The 21,483-nt window shown below is 40.0% G+C and overlaps 1 protein-coding gene across 11 annotated transcripts in view; it reads right to left on the bottom strand.

The window, feature by feature from the left end:
- Positions 1-21,483, bottom strand: part of MAP7 (microtubule associated protein 7) — a 140,257-nt gene that overhangs the window by 83,459 nt on the left and 35,315 nt on the right. The gene's annotated exons all lie outside the window — the stretch shown is intronic.

The raw sequence follows: 21,483 nt of genomic DNA on the forward strand, positions 1-21,483 counted from the left end.
GTTAAAGGATTTGCTTGTGGTCACACAGTATTTGAGCTGCGTGTGGAAATCTGCTTTTTGACTCTAAAACATTCTTGATAAAGGTAGATTCTACGTAAGTTTGAGAATCACGGGTGTTTTGTGGGTGGTTTAACAAAACGTTTAGCTTCTAGAAAAATATGCCAACGTAAAATCCCCGGTGAAGCAGCTTGGGTTTGCCTGGCTGTGTGGTTTTCACTGAGTGTGTGGAAAGGGCTGCCCCTTCTGAGCAGAGTTCTTTTTTTTAAAATATATTTTATTGATTTTTTACAGAGAGGAAGGGAGAGAGATAGTTAGAAACATCGATGAGAGAGAAACATCGATCAGCTGCCTCCTGCACATCTCCCACTGGGGATATGCCCGCAACCCAGGTACATGCCCTTGACTGGAATCGAACCTGGGACCTTTCAGTCCGCAGGCTGACGCTCTATCCACTGAGCCAAATCGGTTTCGGCCTGAGCAGAGTTCTGACCTCATCTGGGGCTCAGAGGAGGAGAGGTCTCTTGTAGCCTGGGACCAGGCATTTTACCACAGATTATGCTTTCTAGAGTCCTTCATGTAATTCCTTCTCACCAAGGAAATCCACTTTTTGGTTTTCTGTTCTGCTAGGCACACGGTTAATCATCTGTCACAGGAAATAGAAACATTTCCTGCTGACTTTTTCTTTTATTTTTTCCAAAAGTTGAAACAAATCATTAGTGCTTTGTCAACCATTAAAAAAAAAAATCATCATGTTCTACTGCAGTAAGACCCTTGGTTTTACATAAAACCATATTCTTGTTTCTATTATTTTGTGTGTTTTATAAAGAGAGTAGGTGTGGCTTTGTTGCCCTACTGAAGACTAGATATTGATTCATTAATGTGACAGATTGATGAGGTGCCTATTGGTTGCCAGGCACTATAGTAGGCGCTTGGGATGCAGCAGTGAACAAAACAGCCAAGATTGGGGAAACCAAGATGGCAGCATAGGTAAACACTGGAAATTGCTGCCTAGCACAACCACTTCAAAAATACAACTACAAGACAAAACAGACATCATCCAGAACCACATCATCCAGAAGGCTGGCTGAGTGGAAATTCTACAAATAGAAGGAAAGAGAAAAGCACACTGAGACTCAGAGGAGGTGCGGAAGTAAAGTGCAGAGGTACGGAGGCGCACATGGAAAGGGCTGGCAACTGAGGATGCGGTTGTCTTTTTCAATCGGGAGGGAGTCACAAGCTCCCGACTGCTCTGAACTCCAGTTCTGGGCGAGTCTCTGGGGACCCAGACTCATATGGGGAGAAACTGGACTGTCTGGCATCGGTCGGAACTCGAGGGCGGCTTTCTCTCAGAGGGGCTTGCAGCAATTACCGGGACACTGAGACGCAGGACCTCTTAGGGTAGGACTAAGGATCTGCCATAGCTGTTTGCTCTGCCCTGTTGATTCCCTGAGACCCCGCCCCACCCAAGCTGTGGCAGAGGCTTTTGCATATGAATGACCTGGCCCTTTGCAATCTAAAATTACCTAACAAACTGCAGCTGGGCCAGACAGACCCAGAACTTCCAAGAGAAGGCCCAAGGCCCCACAGCAGCTTGCATTGCTCCACAGCTGGGCCTCATCTGGGCACCTCCAAATCCCAAACAAAGAAGAGGAATCTGCAGATCTCTCCATAGCTCCTGCTGGGTAGCCTCAGGCAGAGGCTAAATTAGCACCTCCTTAGAGATCCAAGAGCCAGTGTACCCAGTGGTCAGAGTGGGACCATCCAGATTACAACTCCTCAGATCCATAAGGGATACACTCAGGGGGCAGACCCAGTGAGCACCAAAGCCCCACTGAAGCAAGTCTTGCCCCAGAAGGGTGTCTCCAGCACAGAAGTTCTCCCACTGTAGACACAGCTGATTCTCACAGCCAATTGGCATGGAGGTCAATTCCTCCCAGTGATACCTACAACAGTCAAGGCTTAACTACAACAAGGCTGTGCACAAAGCCCACAAAGGGGTGCACCAAGAGTGTCCACCTCAGGTAATTGGGGAGGCTGAGCCACTGGGCCCTTATAGGACACCTAGCACAGAAAGCCACTCTATCAACACAGGGAAGCATAAAAAATGCGGAGACAAAGAAACAGGTCACAAATGACAGAAATGGAGGAAAGCAAACTACTAGATATAGAGTTCAAAACCACACTTCTAAGGTTTTTCAAGAATTTTCTAGAAACCGCCGATAAATTTACTGAGACCCTCAATAAATCTAGTAAGACCCTCAAGGATATGAACAAGGACCAACTAGAAATTAAGCATACACTGACTGAAATAAAGAATATTATACAGACTTCCAACAGCATACTAGAGGATCGCAAGAATCAAGTCAAAGATTTGAAATACAAAGAAGCAAAAATCACCCAACCAAAAAAACAAAAAGAAAAAATAATCCAAAAATATGAAGATAGTGTAAGGAGCCTCAGGGACAACTTCAAGCGTACCAACATCCGAATTATGGGGGTGCCAGAAGAAGAGAGAGAGCAAGATATTGAAAACCTATTTGAAGAAATAATGACAGAAAACTTCCCTTACCTGATGAAAGAAATAGACTTACAAGTCCAGGAAGCGCAGAGAACCCCAAACAAAAGGAATCCAAAGAGGACCACACCAAGACACATCATAATTAAAATGCCAAGAGCAAAGACAAAGAGAGAATCTTAAAAGCAGCAAGAGAAAAAAAATCAGTTACCTACAAGGGAGTACCCATACGACTGTCAGCTGAGTTCTCAACAGAAACTATGCAGGCCAGAAGGGAGTGGCAAGAAATATTCAAAGTGATGAATAGCAAGAACCTACAACCAAGATTACTTTATCCAGCAAAGCTATCATTCAGAATTGAAGGTCAGATAAAGAGCCTCACAGATAAGAAAAAGCTAAAGGAGTTCATCACCACCAAACCAGTATTATATGAAATGCTGAAAGGTATCCTTTAAGAAGAGGAAGAAGAAGAAAAAGGTAAAGATACAAATTATGAACAACAAATACACATCTATCAACAAGTGAATCTAAAAATTAAGTGAATAAATAATCTGATGAACAGAATAAACTGGTGAATATAATAGAATCAGGGGCATAGAAAGGGAGTGGACTGACTATTCTCGGGGGGGGGAAGGGGGGTGCGGGGTGCGGGAAGAAACTGGATAAAAATCGTACACCTATGAATGAGGACAGTGAGGGGGGCGAGTAAGGGCAGAGGGTGGGGTGGGAACCGGGTGGAGGGGAGCTATGGGGGGAGGGGGGAGAGGAACAACTGTAATAATCTGAACAATAAAGATTTAATTAAAAAAAAAAAAACAGCCAAGATTCCTTGGCCGCATCAAGTGGACATTCTAGTGTGAGGGGACAGACGATGAACACTATTGCTTCAGCTAGTGATAACTGCTAAGGTGAGAATAGGCCAAATAAGGATAGAAAGCAGTTCTTCTGCGGTGTTGGAGATGGGGCGGGGCGGAGAGGTTACTCTTAAATCTTATTACAATTACTCCAGAGCAGCTTGATGATGAAAACAGGGTCTGCCCTGCAGCTGTATGGACTTTCCTGAATGATCAAGGGGTGCCATGTGAAGTGTATAGAGCACAGCTCCCCTTTCCTCTCCACCCCACAAAAGTCATGTTTTCACATTGAAATTTTAATTTATGGAAACAATAAGCCTCTATGTTTCCTACTTTTCCAAGGTTTACTATATATCAAACTAAAATATGGACACTGGACAAGTAAGCCATAATCCAGCATCTTAGAAAAATTTGTTATTTTTAAACCACTTATCTAAGATTTTTTGATTAATTATCTGGATTTATAAAAATATTTCCCCTCTATTTAAAATTTATCTATTGGGCATTTACCCAATTTTCTTACTGAGTAACCCGTATTTTAATCAACTCAAGCAATCTTATTTTAGCACATTTAAATAAGTCATTATGAACCCAGAGCTTATTATGCATCAACGGTCTTCTGCTAATACTTGAATACTGTATGTAAATATGCTTTCTGTATAGAAAGATATGCTTCCATAAAACAGACTCATTAAGTATGAAATGAATTTGAGAGTGACTTAACTGAACAAATACACATAACACCAAACCAGGCATTAGGTGAGGCACTTCACCTCTTCTCTAATGTATACACAGCCCTACAAATTAGAGATTATTCCCATTGCACAGTGAGGACACTGAAACACTTATACAGTAAAAATAACTTGTCTAAAGTCACAGAACCAGGGTCAGAGCTCAAAGGCAGACTCAGATCCAGTTCCAGGGATGTTTCTAACATGTCACTCTGACTTTATGTTTTATAATCATACCAAAAGCAAACCACTATTGACACCACAAGCCATCTCCTAATGGTTATTGGATACTGACATTATATATGACATATTTCTTTCCTAGATCAGATGTGTTTTTATTCTAAAATTTGAAAATATTACCTATGAAAATGAAGATATATATTTTAAAAGGGCAAGTTATTTCGTAAATAAAGCGGCTTTATTATGCTTAAAAGGTGATTAAAAATACCCCTCCAAAATGAAGCACATAGGATTCCGATGAGCATAGTTTTCTCGGTAAAGCCCACACGTGATTCAGTTCTTACATGCTATGAAAGTGGAAGCATTCTGGTGAGCAAAGTTGAAACAGAGCTCCCCACAAACATCCCCCTAAACAGGAAAGCAACCATCTTTCAAAATCTTCCTGATCTGATCCAGATACCAATATTAGGAACCTTATGAAATCATCAATAAATTATGTCCAAAACTTTTCTTTGGAGAGCAGCGTAATTATGCGTGTAGCTTGCTACTGCCTCAATCCAGTCCTTTCTTTAAGAAGATCCTAAGAGTTTTAAAGAATTTTCTCTTTTTGCCAAAAGAAAAAAAGGTGGGAACATGGAGAATAACAGTGGTTTGCCTTTAGTTTTTATAGAGGCTCCAGGACAATGAAGACAAAATATAAATCCATTATCTCTAGAACATAATAGAGTAATTAATTTCATTAAAATTTCCACTGCTTTTTCTATGAACCTTAAAACCAACAAGGTTTCCCTCCCCAAACAAAAGGATCTATTAAAAGATTTCCTACTTTGCACATGTTGAAAGTGATAATTTGTCAAAACTGGTTTAAAGAGTGCCCAATTCCTGTATTCCCTTATTAAGAGTTTCAAAGTACATTTTAAGCCCAAGAACTTACAGTCCAGCTTAGTGTCTTCCATCCTAAAATCCTTCTTTCTTGATTATTCTGCAACATATCTGCATGTCTTCCTTTTGCTTTGGGCTCCTCAGCCAGGCAAAGACCAAAGAATCAGGGACGAGGCCATTTAATAGTCCTAAGTATTATCTCTCACACAGCTCGAGGTACACTCAGGAGACAGGCAAAGGGTGGCGAGACATGCAACTCTACAGCCACTGTTTTTTAAACAGTAACCTTGTTCACTGAACCAAGCAAAAACCGAGAAAGGCTTCTGTTCAAAAGAGCGAGTGAAGATCAAATGGGTGTGGGCTGGGAGCAGGGGAGGCCGTTCCTGGTTAAGAAATGGTTGGTAAACATCAGTTTGATCTCAGGGATTCAAACTCAGCTGGGACCCCAAACAGGATGTGCATTAAACCTATATTAAAAAACTTAATTCCTTACCAAAATCATCTAAATGTTATTTGCTCTGTTCCCGGACTCTTCTGCCTTTTGGTTTCCTGATGTACTAAAAATGACATTTAAAACCCTGAAGATTATGGCCGATTTTGTTCCCACACCAAAAGCATCTGAAAAGGGTGATCATTAAGAATTAGTCAAGCAGAGAGACCTCCGTTCTTTTTCTCCCTTCATTGAGAACAGACAGAGAGCTGTAGAAAAAAAATGCATGAAATGAAGTTTCACTGCCCTTCAAAAGGTCCAGAAGATTGACTTGCTTTAGCAAGGGTTGAAAATTCTGAAGGTCTTCAAAGAGTAGAGGAAGAATAAATGAAATATAAATGTAAATGTTTTAGAAATTATTTCTAGATAAATGAAGTATAGATCCTCAGAATTTATCTTTTTCCAGCCCCTGATAAATTGCATTATAAACTGAATTCGACACTTCTATCACGACTTTACCTTAGGCTTGTCTTTAAAAGGACTTTTTGTCTAGGAGCAGACATAGAGAGGGAATGAAAAAAGGATAATGTTAAGTCCTCACTGTGCCCTTATCAGATTTAAAAACATGTGACATGGGGGCCAGAGTACTTTGATTAAAACCAATTAACTTAAATTAGTTTGGGTGAGCAATGGGCCTGCTTTGGAAAAGGAAATTCAATGTTTAGAAAAAATAACTGCTTTCAAGCCTCTCTGAGTGGTAGGACTTGAACCAGTAAAGAAACTGGACACAGGATATCGAAGATGTAGGAGGATCAAGCGCCCACCGGACGTGGCAATGAACCTTTTTAATGCCCTCGGAACCACAGACTACTTAGCAGGAGCCAGTGGAATGCCAGGTGTAGTCCAGCACCATCCCAACACTTCCAGGGTTCCAGCATCACAGCTGCCTAAGTACCATCACTCCCCTTAACCAGTTGCTTTTATTTTCAAAAACAGCCTGTATAAATATAGACAATATCTCCAGTGCAGGGTTTCCAACATGGTACTACTGACATTTTAGATGGGATGACTGCTTACTGGGGGTGGCAAGGGAGAGAGAGGATGCAGTCCTGTGTGTTCTAGGAAGTTTAGCAGCATCTCTGGCCTCACCTGCCATATCTAATGGCACCATGGCCACACACTCCTCCCCAGAACTGAGTCCATCAAAAAATGTGTTCAGACATTGCCAAATATCCCCTGGGAGACAAAATTATTCCTGGTCAAGAAACAAAAAAAATCACAGCTGCAGTGTCTCCAAATCCATGGTGACCTTGTTCCCCAAGCAGGGCTAGACTGGGGGATGTAAACACAGACACTTAGAATGTAAGTGCTTTCAACTGCTGCACTGCTCTATGGTGGTGGTTGTTGTTCTGAGTAGACCTTAATGTTGCTAAGAGGGATGTGGGATTGACTCTGCTGGAAAGGCTGGTCAATGTTCTCAAAGCTGTGACTGGAGGTCATAACCATGCCCAACGTGCCCCCTGGGCTCATGTTTGGTACAATAGCTGGGAGGTACTCAAATACTGCCTAAATGTCTGAAGTGGAAGAATTCTCTACTTCTGTCCAATCAAAGCAACCAAATCCATGAGGCAGCATAAGCACTAACATAAGAAACATGTTGGCTACTAGTTTCAGGAATTTTTGAGGCATGTTATCAAGATATTAACTTATTTCCATAATTCCACACCCATAGATTCAGTTGGGCACCATGTTAGGACTGATCCCTTAAATTACCTGGTAGCTCATTTAACTGTAACAAAGACAGGAACCATGAATTTATCAAACAAACAAAAAGTAACTCCGATTAGCAAAAAAACACACAAAAAACTTTTCATTCCCTCCTTCAAAATCTATATATTCTTCAGACTCAAATGTACCTCGCTCAGCTTTGTACTTTCCAGTTCACTGAAAATTAGAAACACCCAGTATTGGGGGGACAAAAAGTTGTTATGAGAGGCTCCTAGGTAGTCTATACCTTCCAAAGCTTGACCTCTAAAAACAATCACCCAACACAGCTATGCGATTAATGTTTCTAGAATGCAAATCTGATCACATAATTTCTTTGGATGCCTCAATTTTCCTTGGGATCCACTCCAGGCCCCTTAGCACAAGATACCTGCTCTTCATGGTCTCACTGTGGCTTTTCTCACCATGTTAGCGGCACCACCGCTGCTTGCCTAGCCTTGAAACAACTGCATTCGGTTGCATTCCCCTGAACTCAGTTTTCCTCTCACCATCAGTTGTGAACATGCTGCCACTTGAAGAAGCATCTCCCTTCGTCTGGCTGGGTTCCATGAGCCATATTATCTCCACTTTCCATCAGCTCCTCTGGAAGCCTCCACTGCACCTCCCCTGAGGTGGCGCCCATCCAGGGCACTGCGATCAGCAGTGGGCATAGCTGGGATTTAGAGATGGGAAAGAGAGGGGCCAACGGAAGAAGACTCTGCCTTCTGAACTATGGATTCTTCCTCCCACAAATGACATACTTAAACTTACTGATCGCCTGTCATAGGTCAGGCATGCTTCTCAGGGCCTTTACACATATGAACTGGTCTTATCTCACAAACCTGATATTCATGCCAATTTTAAGATGTGAAAATTCAGATATACCGTGTAGAATAACCTGTGGAAGCTAGTGAGTGGCAGACTCTATCTGTCCTCTGCCTTGGTGGCTTCCCACTTCCGAGTGCCCAGGAAGCATCAGGCCAGAGTCGCCTGCTGATGAGAAATGACTGGTACGGCAAGCAGAGAAGACAGGCAGGGAAAGGCAGGAGGTGACATTGTGTGGAGACAGGGCACCATTCTTCCCTTGGGAACGACAGTTTGTAACTAACTGGGGCTGTATTCATCCGGAAAAACAGCTGAATGCTAACGAGAGAGGAATGAGAATAAAGGGTCTTGTATATGACAAGCGGCTCAAGGAGATGTCTATGTTTGGTGCGTGGAGCAGTGGGTACCATCAATGACGCATCATCTGACATTGTAACTGTCTCAGAAAGAGGCACATTTCCAACACCACCCCTCATTGTTCTTTCTCAAGTTCAAGGCCTCGGTGTGTCAGTCCAATTTTGGTTTCATCTTCAATACACAGCAAAACTATTTCAATGTAGAATACTGGCAGATGGATGAAGGCAGAAAGAATAGTTTATAATTCTGAATTAAGGAAATGGAAGTCACTCTTCAAATATTATACGTTTTTTTAAGATAATAAGTACACAAATCCTAAGAAATTAAGGGTAAATAAAAATTTTTAAAGTAGATCTTACATAATAATCTGTAATTAATATAAAACACGGCACATATTTCGTAGGGGGACTTGAATTATAAGCTAGACTACAGAATAGTTTCAGGAAAACTGAGGAGTCTACCTTCTTCCATTTTTTTATGCTTATTCATCTCAATGACCAGCTGCTTGTCTGAAAGGCCTCCTCCAACTGCTCTGTGGTAGAGGCGATGATTCGTCAGCTCTTTGCTCCAACCTGAGTCCCCACTGTTATCCTTAAGTCTGCAGAGCACCCTTAACAGGGGAACACGTGACAGAGGCTCCTCCCCTTCAGCATTTTCTCTCTCATCAAATCTGCTCATTTGTCACCTGCTTCCTTTTTTCCCCCTTTCCTACTATTCCCTCTGAACTTTGGGTACTAATAGAGAAACCGGTTACATAAAACAGGAACTTTTAAGCTTCAGCAAGAATTCTGAGATTATGAGATATCCAGTAGTGTTTTTGTTTCTAACAAAGATTTATTCCACAGAAAATTGTGTGATCCAGCATTGTTTTGCACTCCTCAGAAAACAGGAGGCTTGTGTGTATGTGTAATAACAAATATATGAATGAACACACACACACACACACACACACACACACACACACAGATGAAGACCTAGTTACTCTACATGGCTACTATGAAAGGAATAAAGTTGACTGAGTTAATTTACTCTGGAATGCTCTATCAAAAGGGATCCCATTTGGTTTCTGTCCTTAGTACGTAGGTGACATGGAGCAAGTCATTTACTCTCTAGAACTGTAGTGTCCACTATAGTATCCACCAGTCACACATGACTATTTAAATTAAATTAAAATTCTGTTCCTCAGTTGCACTAGGCACAAGTTAAGTGCTCAACAGGACATTGCTCATAAAATGGACACAAATGTCGCAGTAAATTCTCTTTGTAGATCAAATGTACTGGGATAAGCACACTGATCGGAAATTTAGGGGAAATCAAATTTCGAAGTCACCTGATTGCCTTAATAGATGGTAACTAAATTTGATGAGTTAATGCTCAATCCCACTGACTTTTTAATTCTTTAAAACATGAATCCATAATGCATTTTTACAGATGACAAAAATAGATATTAAACTCCATTAGTGGGCTCCACAAGTCTGTTGCGGATGAACATTTTTCTCCTCTTCCTATAACCCTGTGAAACACCAAGTACATCTAATGGACCAATTAGAGTGATAACCCATCACAGCCTGTTCACTGCTATAGCTAAACAAACCGCTCTTAGAACAAGGATAACTGACTGTGAATGAAAATTCTCTCTCTAAATCCTGGACGTAGGAAAAACTGAGCAGCTATCTTGCTCAGTGCACCGACGTCAGTGGAAAATCACAAAAGTATGCAAAAGGCTAAGAGGTGTATTTGGGGGGACAATCTATTGGGAGGGGGGAGAAAAGGGAAAACACTACATTCAAATCCCTCATAAAGTAATATATCAGGAGGCAGGCAAAATCATTAACCAGCCAGGAGTCTCCACCCTCGGCGATCACCAGGACAGGTCAGAGGTCACCAGAAGACGAAGCGGCCTCCTGGAAACAGACGCAGTGCAGGTGTCGTAGCTGGTGGTCTCCCTGCCGCCCTTTACATCTCTAATAATAGATCATGTGGGTGTACCTACTCTGCTTTTTTTTCAGATTAAAATCTCTGCACATCATTTCTCTAATAGCAACCATATGGGAAGCATCTGTAGCCTTTCTCAATTCTAATTTTCATAAGCAGGAGAAACATGGACAAAAATAGCCCGCAGCCTGTCAGAGCCACTACAGACTGACCTAGTTGGGCGCAGCAGGCTGAGTGCCTCTGAGCTGGTTAATCCTGCCCAGCTTGGAGGCTGCGGTGCCCCAGGGTCCCAGAGCAGAGTTTGCAGGGTCTTCACAATGTATGCGGTTATAGTTGAGGGGTCGCACTTGGGCCTTTGAAACCATTCTAGCATGGATCGGACTAAACTCCCTACCACCATCTCCAATGCAATTGTGAAACAGGGAGATTTCTGAAATCACCATTCTCAAAACAACAAATATTTAAACGAACAGACAACAAAAATCCCTAACAATGCTAAATTGCAAATGCTAAAATGGGGAAAGTATCTGTAACACGTGTGGCCATAAAAAGGTTGGTATCTTTTATTTATAAAAAGAAAAAGATTAAACACCCCAATAGGAAACAGCAGAAAAATAGACATGCAATTCACAAAAGAAAGGAAAATGCTAACAAGCATGTAAAAATATTTATCATCACCAGTAGTCACAGAAATGCCACTTGAAACAATAAACCATCATTTATTTGCCCATAAAATCCACAGAAAACTCAAATAACAGGATATCAATCTTAACAATTTTAGAAGAATGTTTCAAAAATGCTTCTGACACTAAGTGGAAAGAAAATATGTTGTAAGACCATAATCTGCAATAATACAAGTTTGTAAATATACACACTTTGTAGACTTTACAAAGACCAGAATATATATCAAAATGTTAACATAGCTATAAGTAGATAGTGGGATCACGTCTGATTTAAAGACAACTTTAATCCTTTCTTGCATTTTCTAAATGTCTCAAGATTTATTAGTTCTCTTATTAGAAAAATAGACATTACATTTAAAATACTTTAGCAGTCACTCGTAAGAGATGCCTGGAGACTATTTCTGTTCATCATTTTCTGTGCTCCTGTTGTTAGTGATGGTAGAAAAGATGCTTGAGGTTGTACCACTAATATGGGCACTCACTTCTTGGGCTAATGTGGAGCTGAAAGTCCTGGTAAGAGGCATACTTATTCTGGGAAAAAGGTTTCTCAAAAACAAAACAAAACAAACAAACAAACAAAACAACCTCTTAAAACAGACAAGCCTTAAGATAAAGGGGCAGCTTATACTTTACATACTTTCACATTGTGTTCATATTTAGAAAATTATAACTTATTTCACAACAGGCAAATTTCTATACCTGATCTCATTTTCAAAATCCCTTTTTAAAAGTTTCAGGTAGCTTTTAGATAATATTCCTATACAAGCTTTTCCACTTTTGAAAAAAAGACAAATGCTAAGTATTAGCTTCTCTCACATTTTTATTCTTTTTTTTTTTTTTTTTTTTTTTTTTTTTACCTCTGAAGATGGTGGTGACACTACTTTGGCTGTCTTTTAAGAAAGATTTTCCCCCTCCCCCTCTTTTTTTGTATCATCAGATATAGTGAAAGCAAATATGATTCTACATTTATTTTATAAATAGTATGTGCTCCCCCACCCAAATTATCACTAAAATAAACTCCTACTTTGCTTATAAAATAGAAAATAGTGTCTCTTCCTGTCAAGCAACAAATCTGTATTGATTCTTGCTGTGTGCCATGCCAGGCACTTCTTAGGTTCTCATGTGCTATGAGAAATAGCTGTGAAACATGAAGAAGACACATGTGATATACAGTTAGGAATTTTCACATTTTCGCATGACCTGTGTCGATCCCTAGAAAGGCCATGCTTTTTCCTTCACCACTGCTCTCTTTTTGCAATTTTCTTCAGATTTCTGATTTTAATAGGAACATGTCTCTAGTAGATTCTAATGTCCCTGGTAACATCGAAAAGGTTCCAAATTAAGGCCATTCTCTACTTTCCAAGAGTAAACTTTGTATCTTTTCATGACACTTCAGAATACATCTCCCCACTTGTGGGAAAAAAAAAAAAATCAATGCATAAATTTACTTAAGTCTTGAAAAGCAACGCAGACACCTTCAACTAGAAAAAGATCTCTTTTTAAGTTGCTACTAACCAGGGGAATGCCTGATTAACATCCGCCCTTTATCCCCAACACTAATAATTCTGTTCTGTTCTTTTCCAATCCTGACTAAGCGTATAACCTCATTTTACCTCTTTATGCTAATTCCTCTTATGTAGTACTCTAGAATTCCTGGATAATTACGTAACATTAGATTTATTACACTGAGGACCTCGATGATCCTGCAGCCCCAGCCCCATGGCAGTCTCCTGTTTTCTACCATGGATGGATGTACACAGAGTAGGATGACCAACTTAAAAAAGTTGCCAGCACACTGGTACGCAGAGGCAGACTAGGAGGGCTGACGGCATCCCGCACAACTTTTTGAGCACCTTATCTATTGTGTCAAGAATGAGGAAAAGAATAAGCAATGGGTAGCAGTGCACCTGGGGAAGAAGCATCATCTTCAGAGGCAGGAGAAATTAAAAACACTGAAATAGAAGACCGTGAAGGATTTAAATGATTGCTAAGACAGCTATGGATATCAAGAGAAGGAGATGATTTGTGATTAAAGTAATACGGTAAGATTTAGTCAAACCTGAAATCTCAGGAGTTACACATTTATTCCAGGATAACATGATTTAAAACTAAATAAGTGCTACCCTCAACCAATGGGTATGTTTTCCTTTTTAAAATCTCTATTGTTGAAAGCATTACAGATGTCCCCCTTTTTCCCCGACTGACCTCCCCGCCCTCTGCCCCCCCCTTCCCCCCAGGCCTTCACTGCACAATTGTGTCCATGGATTAAATATATATATATTATTTGTTTGTTTATTTGTTTGTTTTTGGTTAATCTCTTCCTGCACCCACCTCCCCCATCCCTCTGAGTGTCATCAGTCTGTTCCATGCTTCTATGTCTCTGGATCTATTTTGTTCATCATTTTATTTTGTTCATCATTTTATTTTGTTCATTAGATTCCACATATGCGTGAGATCATGTGATACTTGTCTTTCTCTGACTGGCTTATTTCGCTTAGCATAAAAGGGCGTGTTCTTAACCGAGAGCATAGTTCCCTCTGCCAATATGGTTTTCTAATCTGAAGATTTAAAATCTGTTTTCCATATTCCGGTTGTGAAAAGCTAGTCAGAGTTGCCAAGGCAACAATGCAGCTCTTTACAAAAAATGAGAACAGTGAGCTCAGGACACCAAGCTTGTGGAAGCGTTGGCTATGCCACAGACAGAGTCGACAGGCACTTCTGAACTGGAGACAGCCAACAGGCATCCAATTCCACTTCCACAGATAACTGTCCTCATGAGCTGGCACCAGAAAGACTTCGGGAGCTGGTGAAGAGTGAAAAGTCCTTCTATATCTACGTGCAAAGTCACAAATGGTAAAGTGCATTAGTCACTAAGCCTTCAGCAGCCTCATGCTGTAATTATTAATCCTGTAGTTATTAAGCTCTGCCTTCAAAACAGAAGTGGCACAAGCAACATGAAGAACCAAGAAAAGAAAATAACCAAGAAGCTTTTAAAAAATCCCACTTAAAAGCCATCAGGAAGATTTTCTGAAGCAGCTAGATAAAATTCGGATAATGTAATTCAGGCATGTGAAATAACACATCCATGGGAAAGCTTTGGTTATTCTTACGTTTGTTTTAATACTCCAAGTATGCTAAAATGATGACATTCAGATACCTTATGCCCTCAATTAATTAAACTTTACCTTTGTATGTTGTAAATAGCAAAAACAGCCAGTTCCAAAAAAAGAAAAGTCCACGATAGTGCTCTCTCATTATTTCCACACCTCATCACCATGTGTATGGATCTTCAGTACCCTCACTTCTCAATAATTCCCCCCACATCCAACCCACCAAAGGATCTGATGAGGGATTTTTTAAACCATCATGGAGTTGACTATATTTCAGTGTTATCAAGCATGGCATGAATTGATTTTTCTTTTGGACATTTGTATTTTGCCTTTTTAATAGCTACACACACAAAAAAAACACATCCCTTCCAATATGTAATTTGCAGCATCAGAAAACAACATGATCTTCTGGGGTCCGAGTCTGAATTTATCCTTTCAGGATAAACGGGAGCAGAGACTACTGACATGCCCCACGTCTCCCCAGACACCTACCTGTGCTGCTTGGAAGGTGAGCTGACGTTGGTGCCAAGGCATATTCCCGTCATCACTGCTTTTAAGGGGCTGGAGTCCCATCATCCCTGACAGGCCAGTGCCTGCAGACCGCCTCCCCCGACCCCCCGTGGGCATTCGTCTCACCCTACCCCTAAGTGTCCTTCCTTCTTTCTCCCCATAACCACTCCTCCTTCTGATGAAGAAAAACAAGCGGATGCATATTTAATACTGCACAGACTTCTGGCATTACTATAGGACTTTGTGATGTTTTTGTACTTTAATAAATTTCTGAAGTCCTAGAATCCAACTCTATCTTCCTATGTCATTTTTGCCATTAATAATGATGCTTCCGTAAGTGAAAGGTATTGACTATAAATTCTCAGACTACTGACTATGTTTTTACAGAAAGAATTTTTTAATGAAAAGGTTTTAAAATTGCAAAAGCCTAACATTTCAACAGATTTCTTTTTTTGTACTCTATGTTATGCTGAACAACACAGAATTGCCATTTTAGGTAAAGAATGGTCAAATATGGCAATTTCACATAGTTTAACTTAATACCTAACTCAATTTATGCCAATAATTTCAAGTGCCAAGATGAGCCGTTTGTGCAAGACAGATGACAACCAGTGAGCCTCTTCTTCCTGGGACAAGGCTTTTATGACTAGTGACCTAGATTTCACACCCAGTGAGGCACAAACCCAGTCTATAAAATGGCATCCCTCAGTTTATCATGACAACCACTTCAGACTATGTGCAGCCATTAATCACACAACAACACAGATGAAGAAATACAAGCTGATGAGCAAACTATATATCCTTGCATAAGGTTGCATCACCAATAAGCAAGGACCAAAGCTGAGAATAAAACAAATAGTTGAAGTCGAGATTTAGTATCTCTCTCCTCTCTTAATTTTATTTTCAAAGTTAATTTCATAGCCCATCCTTTTAGTGGGTTAGAGTGAATGGAAATCCTAGATTTAAATACTAAAATGAACCAAAAAGCAAATGCATTAAAGTGATGCTCTTGTAATCTTCCCCACAAGAGTGGCTGACTCCGTTTGGCTTCACATCTGATCTGAAAGAATGGCTTCAATGGGAAAACAGCAGAATACTCATGTTATAAGTGCATACATTTTGTATATTATTTATCATCTATATTCTCAACATTTAACTAAGTTGCTAGGAAAATTGGAAAATAACAACAATAACAAAAAAACATCTTCTCTGTCCTGCTTCCTTACCCAAGAGCTTCTAGCCCATAGGAGATGATTAGGATATATAAACAAAGAGCTGTAATACAAGACATTGTGAATTTATAAACTACTGGCAGTAAGTATAACACATATGCAATAATGTATTTTAGTCTTTGGATTCAGTAATATGAAACAGTATTGCACCTAGTGTCTTTACATAACTTTTAAGCATTCTTGAATTCGAAACTTATATTCATCCATCTTACTGGCCCCATCCAATCTTGTAATGAATGAAGAAAAATGTGAAAGTTTCTTTCAAATAAGCATGGTTTGTTGCAAATTAGTACATAAGACTTAAAGATATGTACAACCTTTGCTCTACTAGTTCCCTTTCTTTGAGAGTTTGGGAAAAGGCATTTACACTTCTCTGTTTTCTGAGGTTTTTTTTATGTGAAAAATAGAGTATTCACTCTGATTACTCATTATATCAGTAGGGTTATAAAGATATAAGATGAATAGTGTATTCAACTCATTTCCAAATTATAATAGTTACTATCTCCTTACAAGAAGTATATAATATAATACAGCAAAATTTAATGAAAATAAAATTATATATCTTAATCTGGTTACATAAACCCAAGAAATTTTTCTGAAAATCAAAAATTTTAAAGAGAAAATGCCAAATGATGTTTTCATTTAAAATATTCTCAGATAAGAGCAAAGGCAATAGATTACAGTAGCAAATAAATTACTTAACATCTGTTTACTTGAAAGGAAGAAATACCACTGAACAAAAATTGTGTGCATACATTTTCACATTTTATTATGTAAAAATCATGGATCTTATGTTCTAGAATCAAAAATTCTGTTAAAGATTGAAAAAAGTCTTTTGAATAAACTCATACAAAGTGTAACACTATTAGATTTAGTGCTAAGAAGTATCCTGAATGCGATATCTGTTGAAGATTGTTTATTTATTTATTTATTGTATATTTTTATTGACTTCAGAGAGAGGAAGGGAGAGGGAGAGAGAAATAGAAACATCAGTGATGAGAGAGAATCCGTGATCGGCTACCTCCTGCACACCCCACACTGGGGTGAGCCTGCAACCCGTGACCTCCTGGTTCATAGGTTGATGCTCAACCACTGAGCTTCACCAAGTGGGCTGTCTTCAACTTTTAAAAATATTTGAATAAGGGAGACCAAGGAACTTTCTGTCAGTAAAACCATCACGCTTAAAAGTCAAATTTTACAATAATTATCTCAATAAAGTTTTTCAAAGTTATTTCTATGCAACATATTGCAAATCTATACTGAGAGCATATCTTTCTCCTCAGGATTCAATTACTTTCAAGACTCTGAAATCTATGAGATGAGTGCTTCTCTGCAGAAGTGTGCTGGTCCCCATCCTCACTTTAAGTCTAAGAATGGCATCAGACTCCATCCAGCTAGCATTCCACAGTATTTTACAGGGAGGCGGCATAAGTTGAAACCCAGCTCTACTACTGCAAGGCTGTTATTTAGCCTTCGAGCCTCAGCTTCCACATCTATAACAGGGGGATGGGGATGGTACAACCTACTTACCTCTCAGGTTATAACTAATGAAAATCTTTCCAGTTTTTAACACCTTACCATTTTTAATTTGTAAGATATAAAACCACTTCTCTTGACATGTGGATAGCTTGGAGAGAGCCTATCTGTGCACACCAGGCAATCAGCATCTATGCGGGGCTGAGCTGGTAGAAGGGAGCGTGCTGAGGTGGTGCCTCTGTCTTGCAGTCTACCTCCAAACTGACTGTTTCTCAGGCAACAGGAGAGGGAGACATGGGGATCTGCACAAGAAAGGCTGCATTCACTGGGTGTGATTTGCAGTCTCGAATTAGAATTCTGACAGATTTAGTAACAGATTTGGTGGCAGCTATAATTTTTTTTATTGTAAAAGTTGACACAGTTTACTTACATTGTCCTTGTGGTAAGGCAAATGATTTTCTGGGTCGAAATCTCTGACTAAGCACGGTAGAAATATTTGCACAAAAAATCCCATTGCTAAAAGTATCCTATGGTTGCACAACAGAATGACTGTACTTAATGCCACTGAACTACATACACTTGAAATGGTTAAGATGGGAAATTTTGTTATGTGTATTTTACCACAATTTAAAAAAATTCTTCAAGAGTCACAATCCTCTCTCCGGTAGTTTCATGGATACCAAGGGGCTACAACTAATTTAAAGAGTCCCTTTATTATTGAGTCACGGTTAATGAGATAAAAGCTATATCAACAGGAGACAGAGAAAATACAAAAAACGGGTGAATCAAGAAATAAATTGTTTCTAGCTTTAAGAGCGGCCCTATGAAACAAAACATGAGATGACTGGCAGTTTCACACTACTGAATCTGTGACATAATATTTTCTCATGAGCTTCTGGATTCAGTAACACGGAATATAAGTAGTTCCAGATCAGGATCGCACTGGTGTGCACTGAGACCATGATGCAAGATCACCTCATACACATACCTGGTGACCTCATGCATACACACACATGGTCACCCCCCCGCCCACACACACACTAGCAGAGAGAAAGTATAACAGCTCATTGTATAAAGCTAAGATCATCTCTGAAGCTTCACATACGGCAGCTGCAACTTGATAAAAACAAAGCTACTGGCCTAAGAAGAGTTCTGCTTGACTCTCTAAATTGCATTGACTCTCTTTTTATTTAACACTGTTGCTAAGCAACATGTAGAAAATGAAAGATTCATCCAAAGATTGGAGAAAGACATTACGTAGGTCCACTATCTAACTTCCTACAGAAAAGTAGTTTCTAAACTGTTTGTCGACGGCTGCCTCTAAGAGGAGCTGATGAACTCTGAACCTCTCAGAAAAATGTACCCCAACAATTGGGTGGGACTGTTCCAATTCGGTCAGAGCCCATCTAAACTCATTCATGGGCTCCTGTCCTCCAGATCCTTGGTTTAAATCAGGGGTGGGGAACCTTTTTTGTGCCAAGGGCCATTTGGATATTTATAACATCATTCAAGGACCATACAAAATTATCAACTTAAAAATTACCCTGCTATATTTGGTCAAACATTTAATTAACTCACCCCTAATGCCTTGGCAGGGCCAGGCCAAATGATTTCTCAGGCCTTATCCGGATGTTACCCACCCCTGGTTTAAATATATAGGCTTATTTTCATGGCCAGTGGGAATGAGTTTTAAAGTTTAAATGCTTCTTATGCTACAAATTATAAAGGGCATACCTTACATCCCCAAACTACTTCTTCTGTCACATGAACATACTAGACCCATCTTTGTCTATCCAAGAGGTAAGGCAAATAGGAAATTCATGAAAAAGTTGGCTTTTTTCCTCCTTTAAAGAAGAAGAGATGTCCACGATGGGCTTCATGACCCAGGCCTTGGCAGGGTGGGGCACTGCTGCAGCTCACTCCTACTAGCAGCTCTTAATTACCTATGACTGGAAGGAAAGCTGAGTTGTTCCAAAAGGAGACCCAATAAGTGCCCTCTTATGTGTCCTTCATTCCATTATGTCATGCAATTAATGAAAGGGTAGGACAGGCTTTATGTCCAAACTATATGACGAGGACACTCAAACAAACAATGGGGAAAAGTGTAAATATTTGTCCATGTCATGTTTCTCTGGGTTTCCTTTTCTTTTCGCCCGAGACTGCAATTCCTCAAGACCTTATCAATTTTCATATACATTAGTAGTCTTCAACATACGAACACGGCACTTAACTGGAATTTAGGAAATAGTTCCCCCATAGAAACTATAATATACATTATAGTCAATATATATATTGACTCAGCTCCTAAGCCCATTTGAGCCACAATCCAATCCATAATCTAAAGCTGAGGACTACTGCCTTCAGTGATGCCACACGGCAATATTTCCATGGACCAGAGTTTCAACGTGAACTGCCAGGAACACATGCCCTGTGGTATGAGGACAGAGCGTCCCCTAATTCCAAAGCCACACTGATGGCTGTCAGAACCTCGGGGTAAAATGGAAGGGCCTGGTTTCTGGAAGGAAGGAATAGTGGGACCATAAAGGCTACACTTCTTGGCCAAATAGCCCCTGGGTCATCTCCCAGGGCCAGCCCCTTTTTGGTCTTACAACCAATCCCTGAACAGCAGCCTCATCACCTCTAAAATATAATAATAATAGCTCCTATTTACTTAGTGCCTAAAATTTCCATAAATAATACCATCTTCAAGCAAATTTAGTAAGTGCTGCTCTCCACCTCATTTTACAATTAAGAGGTCATAGAGCGAGCCAGATGACACTCAGTTAAGCTTGGAGCCAAAATTTAAATCCGGATCTCGCCGTTTTTCTCTCTAGTTCTGAAGCCTGAGCGATTCCATCAAATCAGTCATTGTTAAGTTGGATTAAATGAAAATATTAGAGAATGCAGTCCAAATCCTGACACGTGGAAGTTACTAAATGTGTCCCCTTTTTCCTTTTCCTGGGAATTGGCTGGAGTGATTCCTCTCCATTGTACCAGTGATTTCTCCTCCTGGCTTCTTCCCTGCCTTCATGCTCTGTACTAAGCACTTGGCAGAAGGACCCAGCTAGGTAATATAGCAAAATAGATATAATTTTTTTCCCTCCTATATCCTTTCTCCTCTTCTTTCTATTCACTGAGATCGCACAGGGTGAGAGGTTTTGTCCTTTTCTTAGGTCATATGTCTTCTTGAGAAACTAATGAAAGCTACAGACTTTTTTGGGAAAAATGCATGAGGATATACACACATACTTTGTATTGAAACTCACAAATCCACAAGTCTTATGGACCCCAGCAGTTTTAGGGAATCCCTCTTAAGAAACTCAACCACAAAGAAAGAATTCTATATTTAGATTCTTATACTCTAAAGTTACATCTATCTGCCTTTTAGAGGAACACCCAAGAACTGTAGATTCACCATCAGCTTAGTGGTGGAAAGGACAGAGTAAACAGGACCTGTATGTGGGGCAATGGATGCAACTGAGGACACTGGGAATTCAGGGACCTGCCCGCTGCAGGGACAGGGAGATGGGAAGGAGAAACAGTTACAGGATTTATGCACTTTTCTTTCCTATTGATTTTGATCCAGATAGTACATCCATTGACTCTAGCATGAAATGAAACCCAAAGGCTGTGTGTGTCTTGGTGCTCACAAGTGTCTGCATATGAGAGTGCTTGTCTGTGCAAAGGAAATGGATGGAGAAGGCTTGGAGGTCGGAGGGAGAAGAAAGGTATAGTGCCAGACATCAGTTAAGAGGGAACAGACTAGTGATGGAGGAGATGGAAAAAAGCAGAGAGATCCCACAAACCGATGGGTCACTTGGCTTGGGTGGCTGTACCTACAAAGTATGTATTTATAAAGAATAAATGCTTTAGGGGACTCTTTCTCCCTCACCATGTGGGAGTCTGTACTTGTTCTTAAATAAATTTCCACCTTTGCTATACAAAAAAAAAAAAAGACAAAAATGACATTTAAAAAAAGAATAAATGCTTTAGAACAGC

Source organism: Myotis myotis, unplaced genomic scaffold (genome assembly GCF_014108235.1).
Source record: "Myotis myotis isolate mMyoMyo1 unplaced genomic scaffold, mMyoMyo1.p scaffold_m19_p_7, whole genome shotgun sequence".
NCBI lineage: Eukaryota > Metazoa > Chordata > Mammalia > Chiroptera > Vespertilionidae > Myotis > Myotis myotis.